Source organism: Podarcis muralis, chromosome 11 (assembly GCF_964188315.1).
Source record: "Podarcis muralis chromosome 11, rPodMur119.hap1.1, whole genome shotgun sequence".
Lineage (NCBI taxonomy): Eukaryota > Metazoa > Chordata > Lepidosauria > Squamata > Lacertidae > Podarcis > Podarcis muralis.
In genome coordinates, this window is record NC_135665.1 from 66392409 (window position 1) to 66406222 (window position 13814).

Below are 13814 nucleotides of genomic sequence, written 5' to 3' on the forward strand. Positions count from 1 at the left end.
GAAATGCTGTTGTTCTCTGAGGAGGGAGCCGAAGGGGGCAAAGGGTGGGCCTGGGAGAGCCAGGGGGTCTGTCCTGCCCTGGCAGAGAAGGAGAGTGGGGCAGGGGGGGAGAGGCCTGCCCCTTGGGCTGAGGATGCCCCCTCCTTGTGTTCGTAAAGTGCCAGGGTCAGGCTCCGTCCAGCGCTCCTTGAACGAGGGCTCTCCCTCTTCCAGAATAGCCAAAGTCTCTGCTGTGCCCTCTCTTCTCTGCACCCCTTTGGTGTGGGCCCCCGAGGGACTAGATCAACTCTGCCTGGTCAGATCCATCCCTCTGGCCCTGGGGCTCCTCCAGAGTCACCCACGAGGTTTCGGGCACAAAAAGGTCCTGGCTGACAGCTGCTGCAGCCTGGGAGGCGTCAAAACCCTCTCCCCACACTTTCACCCCCTTGGCAGCTGCCTGCTCGGGGCTTGGTGCTCCTGCGCTAAAGTCAAGGCAAGCTGGGTGGGGACTGAGGGACACATCCTGACTCGGGAGTGGTGGCCCCCTGTGTTCTGGACTGGCCACTCCTAACATCTCCCCCTTTCCGTGTAACCTGTAGTACCGGGGGTTCAACCCAATTGCAACCTCTGTACGTAAACCTTAAGTTGTTCTCTGTTAACAACCTTAGACAACAGATCAGCAGGAATGAAATTCTTGTCCCTCGCAAGAGGCCTCAATGCAGGCTGAGACCTGACCCTGAGCACCGTCCAGCCTCCTGCCAGTCAGCTGGCCCTCTGCCCATGTGCAAACTTCCAGGAGAGATTGAGGACAGGGAAAAGAAATCCCTTCTTCACACTGGGCATCGCTGAACTGTGGAACTCCCTTCCACTGGAGGCCACCAACTTGGATGGCTTTGAAAGAGGAGTTTGATCAATTCAGGGAGGGGGACCCAGCTCTCAGCGGTTGCCAGCCAGGATGGCTCTGCTCTGGCTCCACGGGGGCAGCCAGGCCTCTTCTGAATCCCAGTTTCTGGAAGCCTGATGAGGGGCGAGGCTTCTGGTGCTCAGATCCTGCCTGCTGGTTTTGGCCACAGTGAGAGCAGGGAGCCGGCTGAGGTGAGTCCCCTTTGGCCTGACCCAAGGCTTTTCTCCTGGCCTTAGGAGAACCTTCCTTGCCTGCCTGCCAATGCCACTCGCTTGCCCTGTGGCCGCTTGGGGAGGGGCACCCTTCCACTGCCAGCCCCGGTGCCCAGGAGCCCCCTCCCTTTGCAGGGCCCCCCGGAGAGGCTAAGGAGGGCGCCACCCTCCCTCCCTCCCTCCCCAGGCCTCTCCTGGCCGGGCTCTTTGCACTCAGCCCTGAAGGTGTCCCAGTTGTTGTTCTCCGGAGGGAGCAGTGCATGCTGGGATCCTGCCATGCCCGCTGCCGGCTGCCAGTTCTTGGCAGGACTTTGGGAAGGAGCAGAGGGAACGGCAGAGCGGCAAAGTCCCCTTCGGTGCCCGGGCAGGGGAGGAAGTGGGAGGGCTCTCAATTAGTCCTGGCAGCTGGGCTGCGGGGAAGGGCCAAGGGGCAAGGTGCAGGCGCTCAGGAGATTGCACTCTGCACGTGTGTGTGTGGCATGCAGGATCCCAGGCAGGGCCAGTTGGGCCGGCAAGGGTTTTGTCTCGGCTCCTGAGTCATCCAGCCTGGCCTTTCCAGCTTCTCCTCTGCCAGGCAGATGCCACCCGCTTTGGGGCCAAGGACAGAGGGAGCCACATGTGCTGCGCATTCCTCGGAACAGCCTTGCTTTGCGGACATAGGGCAGGCGGTTCCCCCTGTGTCGGTTCTTGCCAGGGCCAGCCAAAGGCCTTTTGACCCTTGAGCTCATCTCTGCCAAGAGGGCAGGCTTGAGTGCCACACTGTAAAAATCCTGGCGCCCTGAACTCCTGGGTGTGTTTGGGCTGCCCCGGAGATTCTTGCAGCTGGTCTCCCTCGGGGGATTTCGACCCAGGCTGGGCTGATCACCCCGTGGGGCTGGCGGCTTTGTGGGGTCTGCCCTTTGCAGGGAACTGGCCCTCAGTCAGGGGAGGAGGGCAAGGGGGCAGCCCAGGAGGGTCTCCAGTCACCAGGACAGAGGCAGCAGCTGGTGCTGATCCTTTGGCCTTTTCCAGCCCCAAATCCCCCAGATTCGCCCCACTGTCTCCACAAAGGCAGCTGCGGCTGAGCAAAGGCCTTGTCTGCTCCTCCTCCTCAAAAAAGGACTTATTCTCTGCAATTCCAGGAGCAGCTAAAAGCGTCACATGCAAATTAAAGTGGCAGATACAGGGTTGTGTGTTGTGTATTTTGGGGGGCGGCTGAAACTAGGAAAAGTTCTTCAGGGCTGCAAAGGCCCCATAGAAAGCCCCCTAACCAGAGACATCTCTTCCTACGCTGAGCCCCAAGGCCTGTAAACTGAGAGCAGCCGCTCTGTGACGCAGAGCAGGATTCACCAGACTGGTGCCCTCCAAATGTCTTGGACTGCAGCCCCCCACCTGATGGGATTTGTAGTCCAAAACAGCGGCAGGGCGCCCGGTTGGCAGAGGCGCTGGGTGCAGGGCACGCATTCCTCTCTTGGGCCTCTCTGAGCCAAGCGCACTTGCTCCTTGGCTGCATAATCCTGGCACTGAGGAGGGCATTCTGGGGCAGACCCCTAAGAGCAGGCTGGACTAGATGACCGCTGAGGGCCCCCTCATCCTGGGTCCCACGAGAGGCCGGCCTGCCCCTGCCTGCATTGCCCTTGCCAGCCCAAGGGGGCTCTTGGGTCTGATTGGGTCCCCCCCCCCCCGTGTCTCCTGGCACTGATCCTGAGCGCCTCCGCCTTGGCTCCTGCTGGCCAGCACTTGTTTCCCGGATCCGCCCTTCCTTCCGTCCCTCTCTGGGTCTCTCCTTGGCCTCTTGCGCTTCCCCCACGGAGTGGGGGGGGTGCTGGACCCCCCATGCCTGGGCTGCTCTGTGTCTCTGGGCCAGTCCCAACTTGCTCAAGTATTTTGTAAATATTGGAAGAGATGCTCAGGAGCCCTGGCTTGTGTTTGGGGTCTGGCGGCTGCCTTGCGAGTCAGGAAGGAGCTTTTCCGCCGCTGGAATTGGCCGAGCTCCAATCCTGGGCCTTTCTTGGCCCCTCGCGGCTTGACTCGCTCGCTCGAGTCACCTGGAGGTCTCTGCCTCTGCTTGCTCTGGGTGGCTTGCTAAAGGCCCCCTGCGTGCAGTGATGGGGGGGGGCAGATCCTGCTTTTGGTCTCTCTCGCCCACCCCCAACTACATACAGTGGGGAGCCCAGATTTCTGCCTGGAGGTTTTCTGCGCAAGCTGTGCGCAGGGTTTGCATTCGTGGATTTGCGCCTGTGTGTGTTGCGCATGTTCACACTGGCATTTGCTGAAGGGACGCTGTGGGGCTTGGAGGCGCTGCCCTGCAGCCCTGCCTACCTCGCAAGGCTGGCGTTACCCCACAATGAACAGCAAGGGCTCAGCCCTCCTCCTCTGGATCTGGAAAACTGGAGCAGAAGCGAAAGCTGAGGTGGTTATTTCCACCATCCAAGAAGGACAGAAAAATCAAGTTGTGATTCCCGCATTGCGGGGGGTTGGACTAGATGACCCTTGGGGTCCCTTCCAACAAGCCTATGATTCTGAGTAGTCAAAGGAGGCTCCCGACAGAGAAAGGCATTCACAAACACACATGCACTGCACAGCCTCTGACCCCCCCCCAGACCCCCCTGCCCCCCTTGGTGCCTGGGCCAGAGTTCTGGGGCCCCCGGGGCCCCAAATGTCGCTCCGTTGCTGCTTCCGACTGGGAGGGGTGCCCCAAGTTGCCCAGGCCTGGCCTGGCTGTGCCCTGCGCTGCGTGTGCCAGTGGGCTGGAGTTTGGTCTGGAGGAGGGCAAGGCCTGGCGCAGCCTCTGCTGCCTTGAACGCTGCCCACCCACCTGCCGGCCGCGAGGAGTGGGCTCGGAAGCCACGGGGTGGGTGGGGAGGCCCAGCTGGGCCCCAGCTGCTGCCGGGAGGGAGGTGGGCAGCCGCAGCAGCAGCAGAGCGGCGGAGCTTGGCTCTGGGAATGTGCCCGGATTGCAGGCCCCGTGCCAGGAGTGGGTGGCATCGCTGCAGGAATCTCTGCCTGCTCCTCTCCGAGCTGGAGAACATCAATAGCCTCCCCCCCCCGCCATGCACAGAGGAGCAGGCCGGCTCGTGACTCCTGCCTGCCAGCCAGCCAGGGTGTCCCCAGACCGGGTGCCATTTCGGATCCCCCCCCCCCACGTTTGGAGTGTCTTGGCAGGGGCCCTGCCCTCCTCTGTGCCAGGGGCCGCTTTGAGGAGTGAGCACTGGCCTCTGAGCCTTGAGTGCGAGGTGCCCCTGCCTCTGCCCTCTTGGAGGGGGGCACCCCTCCCCCACTCTCCCCTCCCCCAGGCAGACTCTCCCAGCCTGGCCTGCCGCCTCTCATCTCCTTCCCGGCTTGTGCCGAGGGATTATTAGGGTCATTAGGTGCCGCACCCAGCCCAGGGCTCATTAGAGGGGGATTAGAAGCCGGCTAATCTGGGTTTGCCCCTGCTTTGCCCTGGCGGGCAGCCGAAGCCACTCAGAGGGTGCCCACCCACACAGAGGCACACAGCGGGGGGACTTGGAGCACAGCAGGAGGCATGGATTTTGGAGTGGGGTGTGTGTGTGTGTGTGTGTGTAGAAACAACCCCTTGTGATCTCTGGCCTGCTCTGCAGGGTGTGTGTGTGTGTGTGTGTGTGTGTGTGTGTGTGTGTGTGTGCTCTTTGCTGTTTGTGGGGCCTGCTTTGGCCTTTTCAGCTGTGATTCCTGCATTGCAGGGGGTTGGTCTGGATGACCCTGAGGGTCCCCTTCCAGCGCTACCATTCTAGGCTCTCTGCTGACAGCAGGACGAGACAGAAGAACGCTGGGGGGGGGGGGGGGAGAGACATGGATGGCTTTTGCGGCTCCTGCCAGTTGCTCCCCTGATCTGGGGGTCCCTTTTTTCTGGGGATTCCCCCTGCCACCCCCCAGCTCCTTCCGTGCTGCCCCTTTGCCTCTGGGGCTGGCTTGCCCCACTAGGAAGGTGCCAACCCTGCAGGGGCACAGAAGTCCTTGCCGGGGGGTGGGAATGGGGGTGGGGGGTGGGAAGCCCTTCCTGAGCCAGGAGGAGTTCTGAGAAAGGAGCAGGAGGGGAGAGGCTGAGGGGTTGGGGGGTGGCTGTGGGTCTTGGCTGAGGGCCAGCCAGACTGGGGAGGACCCCAGGCTCCCAGCCAGGGCAGGGGCTTCCACGCCACTCTTCCTGAGCCCAGACCTCCTCTGGGCCCGGCTCCTGGGGGGTGCAAGAGCAGTGGTGGGTGGTGGGGAGGGCTGGAGCGTGTGGGGAAGCGCAGCCTCCGAAGGGGTGGGGGTGGCAGTCCTGTGAACATAGAACTGTAGAACTGGCAGGGACCACAAGGCAGGAATCTTGTAAGTGTGGCCGCCTGCCCCCTTTGGAACTCCCTGCCTCTTGACTTCAGGGAGGCGATTTCACTGCACCCTCTTTTTTCGGCGCCTGCTAGAAACAGGTTTTGTTTTGACAAGCCTACCCAGAGACTGAGAAGGTTGCTGCCAGTTTTAATCCATTTTTATTCCGTTGTTATTTTAGCTTTTTGAAAGGCTTAAATTATAGCTGTCAGTTGTTATTGATAATTTTATTGCTTAATCTTTTTTTGTAAACGGAGGCTTTCTTGAACAAACAAGCAGTGTATAGATTTCATGAAATAAAGGCGGAATGACTTGATGCAGGAGGCTGCCTTGCCCTGCCCACCCCCTGCCCAGTAGCCCCTCCTCTGGCGGCCAGAGGCCAAAGAGCCTGGCATCTTTTCCTGCTGAAGGTGGTGAGGGTTGCACCCGGGGCCCTTCTGCGGGCAAAGCAGAGACTGTCTTGCTGGCCTAGGGCCCTTGAGCTGCCCTCCAAGGCGCAGTCTGGCTGCTGGCCCCCTTAGCCCGGGCATCTCCTGCTCTGACTGGCAGCAGTGGCTTTGCAGGGCCTCCCGGAGAACGAGAGACACCCTTCCCCAGCTGGAGATGCTGCCAGGGCCCAAGCGGTGTGCCAGCCGAGGGAGGCTCTGCCCTGTCCTTGCCACCCTCCGCATCTATCAGCGGCTGGATCAAGCCAGCTGTTCATCAGGTTCTGCCACGTCCTGGTTTCAGAAACAGGCTGGGCTGTGCCGGTCTTTGTCTGCTCTTGCCAACGCCAGTGTGGCCGTAATCAGGTCAGTGCAGGCTGGAGCTTGGGCCAGCGGTGGCAGAGGTTTGCGAGGGTGGCAGAAAGTGGCGGAGGTTTTTAAGCAGAGCTCGGAGGGCCGCCTGTGGGCAATTCTTGAGCTGTGATTTCTGCATTTCAGGGGTGCGCTGGATGACTGCTGGGGTCTCTTTGGGCTCTACGATTCTATGATTCTTCCACTGTGATTTCTGCATTTCAGGGGTGCGCTGGATGACCGCTGGGGTCTCTTTGGGCTCTACGATTCTATGATTCTTCCACTGTGATTTCTGCATTTCAGGGGTGGGCTGGATGCCCCCTGGGGTCCCTTCCAGCTCTGTTGTTCTAGGCCTCTTTCATGGGGGCTTTTTCCTCACTGGCGTTGTGGCCAGAGCTTCACATGGCAAGACCCGTTTCCCATAATCTTATGCTGACTGCTAGCAAAACATTTCTCTGTCATGGCAAGTTGATGATCTCTTGGTTTTAATTTTCCTCTGCGGTTTTTATTGCATATAAATACCATTGCTATAAGCCTCTTTGATTATTATTTTTAATGATGTAGCACTATATAATTTTTTTTACACAAATAAATGAATACGCCGGTCTCTCCAGAGGCTACTGCCCCCAATGCCCATGTTGGAGGAAGTCAGTCTCTGCCAATTAGGCCATTCGCTGGGAATCCCACGGCTGGGGGGAGCTGCTTCTGCTGTGCTCAGATCCTTCTTGTGGGATCCCTTTGGAGGGATCTGGTTGGCCCCTGTGAGAACAGGGTGCTGGACCAGATGGGCCTCTTCTGGCCTGATCCAGACTCAGGCCTCTTCTGATGTCCTTATTTTGCCACCAGGGCTGGAGAAACACCAGGGACAGGTTTGAAGCGTCTTTCAGACTCTTGCTTCTCATCAACAGCGGGTTTTTTTAATGTCTTGCCACCTTTTCCTGGTTTGTCCTCAAACAACGACCCAGTAAGGCAGGCCAGGCCTCTTTCTATTGTAGGAGCAGAAGAAAACAGTAACTTCATTGCCATAACTCTCGCTTTGTTTTGTATTTGTGTACCTAAACCTGGATTGGTTTCTTTCCCCCCTTTTTTTTTGTAATGTTGAATTTATTCTGTGTTTGCTAAATTGTTGGTTTTTGAGTTTACTAACATGCTCTGTATTTTGTATATTTGTGTTTTGATGTTTTGAATGTCTGCTGTCAGCTGCTTTGAGCAGAGCTCGTTTTGGAAAAGCGGCGTAGAAGTAAAATCAACCCACCAACCAGCTGAGGCTCTCCCGGCTGAGAGCTGGCCGGCCTGAACAGTTTTCACTAAATGCTTCCTGGATGCGAACCCGTCTCATTCCCGAATGCTGCTGTGCACTATGTTCTAGATATTCAAAGTATTTGCACCCATGTTCAAAATCAGCCAGGCACATTTTGCACCCGGCTCTCAGCCGCTTGGGACCAAGAGAAGATGCCCATTTGCCCGGATGGCGCCTGACGTCTCCCCCATCTGGAGCCGCCCGCCAGGGGATCCTTGGATCTGCTCTCATACACTAGCAACACATCCTGTCGAATTCTATCAGTTATACATTATCTGCAGAATCAGAACGAATGTATTAAAAATTACAACTTTCACGTCATCTGGCCCCCAAATGGCAACTGGCCATTCCGTTTTGGCAGCTGTAACCCTGGTTTACGGAGCCATTTGGCACCTAGTTTCTATATCTGAGTTTCTTTTTTTTATAATATTTTTTATTATGTAAAAGGTAAAGGTACCCCTGCCCGTACGGGCCAGTCTTGCCAGACTCTAGGGTTGTGCGCCCATCTCGCTTAAGAGGCCGGGGGCCAGCGCTGTCCGCAGACACTTCCGGGTCACGTGGCCAGCGTGACAAGCTGCATCTGGCGAGCCAGCGCAGCACACGGAATGCCATTTACCTTCCCGCTGGTAAGCGGTCCCTATTTATCTACTTGCACCCGGGGGTGCTTTCGAACTGCTAGGTTGGCAGGCGCTGGGACCGAACTACGGGAGCGCACCCCGCCGCGGGGATTCGAACCGCTGACCATGCGATCGGCAAGTCCTAGGTGCTGAGGTTTTACCCACAGTGCCACCCGCATCCAATTTTTATTAGTTTTACATTTAATCACATTGCGTAACATCATATCTTCTTATTAAATCTTTTTGGCTCAACTGAGCCTAACGACTTCCCTCCCTCCTGCCTAATAGTTTACAAACTTAAATTTTGCATCTTTGCATTTCACTTCCTTTCTTATTCTTATTCCCTAAGTTATTACATTGCTCATCCTGAATAGGTAGCCATTTCATCTTACATATCTTCAGGTAACCCTGCTAGTGATGTTCATTGCTCACAGTTGTCCTTCAAACATAATATAAATTTATTCCAGTCTTTTCGGAGTGCTTGGTCTCTCTGGTTCCAGATTCTTCCCACCAGTTCTGTATATCTGAGTTTCTAACTCTGGTTTGCACTGAAATTCTCCCAGAAATGTAAACGCTAACATGTAATAAGCACATCAGTAGGTTAAAAATTCTCCTCTTCCAACTGTTTTGAAATCTGCCCCCAGCTGCGAGGGAAAGGGCATTGTGGCCCAATCCTTTTGCAATCCTCGCAGGCCCCAGCCCAGAAGTGCTGACGCTCAGCTCCAGCTGGGCAGGACTTCCCTAAGTGAGCGTTGGGCAGCCACCACAACCTCATTAGGAGGCTTGTCTGGCTCCGAGGCTGGAGCTTATCTGGGCCAGATCTGCCTCCCTGCGCTGCCTCCCTGGTGCCTCCCTGGCATTGACAGGAGGTGCCTTCAAAGAGACCTTGCTGGGACAGAGGGGGCCACAAACGGCCTCGACGCTGCTCTTGGGAGCCGGTTCCTTCTCCTCTGCCGTGACGCCGCCTTGTTTAGACGTAAACAGAGGCCCCAATTGTTCCCTCTTGCATCACCTCCCTCCGTTCTGGCCTTTCCCTCGGATGCTTTTGTGTTCCTTGGTGCTCACCTGGTCCCTGGGTGGCGCTGGCTTCGGACCACCTTGAAATGGGACCGAGGAGGACAAAGGGTTAGGGAGGCAGGGAGGTCAGGAGCCGGCAGGTCCGTCTCTCTGTACCTGAACGATAATCTTGGTCATTTGATTGCCCTTTTTACCCATTGTTGTCTTCTTAATTGTATATATTGCTTGTTTTATGTTGCTATGGCCATTGGCTAATGCAAATAAAGTTTATCTATGTACAGTGATACCTCGGGTTACATATGCTTCAGGTTACAGACTCCGCTAACCCAGAAACAGTGCCTCGGGTTAAGAACTTTGCTTCAGGATGAGAACAGAAATCGTGCTCCGGCGGCACGGCAGCAGCAGGAGGCCCCATTAGCTAAAGTGGTGCTTCAGGTTAAGAACAGTTTCAGGTTAAGAACGTACCTCCGGAACGAATTAAGTACTTGACCCCGGGGTACCACTGTATCTGTCTGGGAAACGGGCCTTTCCTCCTGCGTCTGAATGCTGGAAGATTCGGGACAGAGAAAAGACAGTCCTTTTGCACGTAGCGCAGAGTTGGACTGCGGAACTCCCTCCCACAGGAGACGGGGATGGCCGCTGACTTGGGTGGCTTTAAAGAGGATTAGACCAATTGATAGGGGAGAGGGCTATTGATATCCCTGTCTCCATGGCTGGAGGCAACAGTCTTCTGAATATCCCTTGCTGGAAACCACAGGACTTGCTCTTGAGTTCGAATCCTGCTTCCGGGTTTCCCTTTGGGGCGTCTGCTTTGCCACTGCAGGATTAGAGAGCAGGGCTAGGAGGGCTCCCTCTGGCCTGATCCTGCCTCTGGGCTCTTCTTCTGATGTTCTGCTACGGCTACAGTTTGGGTCAGCTTGCATCCTTGACTTCCTGGTTTTACCTCCTTTAGGCGAAGTTCTCCCAGTGCTGTTCTGAGCCCGCTCTGCCGCATTTATTGATTCTTTTTCCTGCATTTATATTCCACGTTGAGCTCCTTGGAGAAAAGGTGGGGCCATAGAATTGTAGGAAGGGAGACGCACAAGGTCATCCGGAACAACCCCCTGCGCTTCAGAAAATGAACCCAAGCCAACCTGCTGGATCCTCCCTGCCTGGGCTTTTACGTTTGGCGGGGGCTTGACCTCTGGTCCTGCTGGCTAGCTTCTGGCCTGGCTTTGGCACAGCAAGGGGCTGTGCGGGTTGGGATGGATGACCCCTGGGGGTCCCTGCCAGCTCTACAATTCTATGATTGGAAGGACGAGCCGGATCAAAGTGTCTGCGATCGACGAACATTAACTCTGTTATCTGGAGCCTGATCAGTCAGGCTGGATTCTGGAACATGCTTGGTTTTATCAGCCCTGCACTTTGGAGCAAATCCTGGAATGTGATTTACGGTTTTTCTATTCATTTCTGTAAGCCAGGAGGGCGGGCCCTTCCTCCGAAGGGAGCTGGCAGAGGGGAGGCTCTGGAGAAGTCTCTGCTGCATAAATGTCAGGCTCCAAAATTGGACATCCTGCCTGAATAAACAGGCTGGGAAGGAGGCCTTAACTCTTGCAAGGCGCTTGCATTTGAGTTTAGGGGGAAAGCGCCAGACATGAGTTTGGGGTGGAGTTTCCTTCCATGCTGCTGAGGGAGGGGGAGGCGTGGGGAGAGGGGAGGGGAATTGAGTGTCGTCCCCAGTCCCCCGCAGTCCCAGGAAGATCTGTGTCCTTTAGCAAAAAGAATTTGGCAAAATGTTAGAAGGTAGTCCTGCTCCAACCCTGAGGACTAGACCCATCGGCTGGAGGGTCTGTGGGGCTGGCAGCCTCCTTAGTCCTCTGTCTTGCAGGGAGTCCCTGCCCTGAGGTGCTTCCGCTCTGTTTGCGGGGGGCATTGGCAGACTCTGATGGAAGGCGACACCTGTGACAGGTGATCTCTGGGCCACCATTTGGTGAGAGAGAGCTCAATAATTGAAGGACTTGGCGGAAGGGATGCATTAGGGAGGCTGGGCTATCGCCTTTCACACATTGGGCCTGGGCAGCAGTTGGTGAGGCACACACTCTGCCCCCTCCTCCATGCCTGGCACCCGAGAGAGTCTGCCCTGCTGAGCTCTGGTGCCTTGCAGGGCAATGGTGGGAAGGGCTGGCATGGCCAAGGAGAGTCTTGGGGGTCTGTCTGTCCTGGGCACGGAAAATCATTGTGGAAGCACAGAATGGCTGAGTTGGAAGGGACCCCAGGGGTCATCTAGACCTACCCCTCGCAGTGCAGGAATAAATGCAGGCAGCAAACTCTCCTTCCTTGGAGGTTCTTAAGCAGAGCTGGGAGGGATTCCTGGGGGTTGGACTAGAGGACCCTTGAAGGTCCCTCTGTGAAAGGCTGATGGCAGCCCCACGCCCAGCCCCACCCCACAGCATCCCCTGACCTGAGCTGGGGGGGGGTTATGCCCTTGCCAATCATGCTGGGCTTGAGCCTTGGCCCACCTTGAGCTTCTCTCACCAGGCAGCCCTGCGCTGGGTGCAGACTCAGCCCCAGAACACTTCCAGGGTGATGTGAAGGCGTCACGAAGCAGAGGACCACTGAGCATGTGAAGAGTGCACCTGGCATTTGGGGGCACAGCAGCTGGAGGATGTGCTCTTCCGCTTGGTACAAGGCAGCTCAGTCAGTAAAGCATCTCCGGGTCGGGGGTTCAAGCCCCACATGGGACAAAAGATTCCTGCATTTTGGGGGTTGGACTAGATGACCCTGATGGTCCCTTGCAACTCTGCAGTTCTGTGATTCAGCTGGATGGTGCTCTTCTTTAGAGACATTCTGCGAGGGGACTCCTTCCCTCTGGGGTCCTGCAGCCACCAGCCCTGGGTCTCCCCTGCCCCCCACATCTGTTCTGCCCAGACCCCCTTGCCCCCTTCCTCCTCGTCTTCCCTGGGGCTGCAGGGGGGGAGCAGCCAGAGGCGGCTCAGGAGGAGCAGGCAGCCTCGCCCGCCGGGCCTTGGAGCATCGACTAAAAAGGGCAAGAGCAGCAGCTGACGGCAGCAGCCAGGAATCTGGGAGGCAGCCCCTGGAGGAGGACTCCCTGCAGGGGGGAGAAGCAGCTGCTGGGCCCGGCTGGGGGGGCGGCAGCTGTCTCAGAGGCCTGCAGGTGTGGGCTGGCGCAGATGCCTCTCTCCCCTCCCCATGCCACGAAGCCCGGAGGGTGGGGGGTCTTCCTTGGAAACAGCTTCTGGCTGGGCTGTCATGGAAAACCTCCCTTTTGCCTAGCCCTTCTCCCCCCCCCCCCCAGCTGCTTCCATGGCATATGGAGAGCTGCAGAGCCGGGGGGGGGGGGCAGTGGCAAAGCTACCTTCTCTGGCATTAGGAGTGATGTACATCCGGGGGCATGGCTGGTGCACGTCCCGGGGGGGGGGGTGGCGTGCCACCTGCGTTGGGTGCGTTGGGGGGTGCACAGCACATGTCCTGGGGCATGCACAGCGAGTGCCAAGCATCCCAGAAATGCGTGGTGAGCACCAAGGGTCCCAGGGGTTGGGTACAGGGGCAGCTGTGACGTCACCCCCCCCCAGTTGGCACCCAGGGCGGACCGCCCCCCCGCCCTCACCTTCGTCCACCAGTGGGGGAGGGAAACTAGGCCAGCACCATGTCCTCAAAGTGGTGTGATAGGAATTTTGAGGTCTTAGATATGTGTTAAATGTTCAAAAGTGTACCAGCCAAGCATGTACATAGATTGTAGGTATGATGTTTGTGGGGGGTGGTCTGGAGCTCCAGGGCAGGGAATTTTAAATGTCTATATAAGGCCTTTCGCGCCATTGTTCAAGGTCCTCCTCCTTTCCTGCGTGTGAGGGGAGCACCCCATTGCAACAGTTCAATAAAGATCAGGCTTACTAGCTGCTTTGCTTCTCAATATTCTCTGGTTGGCCTCTGTTATTCTCTCCTACCAATAGGGAACCCACGTAAGGACTCTATATGGGCTCTTGGATACCCCATAAGGGGAAAAAGGCAGATTTTGTTTACGACAGTGGCCAATGACTCCCCTCTTCTGAGAAGCCTACAAGCCTATACGTATTTTACCAAAGTAATTCTTGAACTGAAATGTTGCTGTATGTAGGTTTTATTTTATTTGTTTTTTTATCTTGCATTTTAGAAATGTCCATCCAATTGTTTTTTCCTTTAAATTTTGTGGGGCCCCCAAGAGAGTGGGACCCTAAGCTACAGCTTGTTTAGCTTATACTCAGGGGCGAACGAAGGCGTCGTGACACCCAGGGCGGCAAACTGCTATGTACAGTGCATGTGCGGCTTCGCTACGTACGTCGCATGCACCAAATGTAGCAATGCCGCACATGCACTGTACATAGCAGTTTGCCAGCGGCGTCACTCAAGCGCCATACGGACGCATGTGCGCATGTGTAGAGTCGTTACAGACGTATGTACAGCGCATGTGTGGCGTTGTTACGTATGGCGCATGCATGTCACGCCACACATGCACTGTACATAGCGGTTTGTTGCTGGGATCCTCTGCTTGCGGCTGCAGCTGCGAACAGAGGATCCTCCACATGTGGCTGCGGTGGCCTTCTTGTCACCCCCCAGACATGGCACCCAGTTCCCCCCCCCACTGCGACTCCACTGCTTATACGTAAATCTGGCACTGAATGCAACAAATGGCAAAAGCTCCCCCCCTCAAGGAACGTCTCCGCT

General features: G+C 56.7%; 1 protein-coding gene across 1 annotated transcript in view; it reads left to right on the forward strand.

Moving 5' to 3' along the window:
* The window catches only part of TESK1 (testis associated actin remodelling kinase 1), a 29746-nt gene that overhangs the window by 1398 nt on the left and 14534 nt on the right, over positions 1-13814 (forward strand). The gene's annotated exons all lie outside the window — the stretch shown is intronic.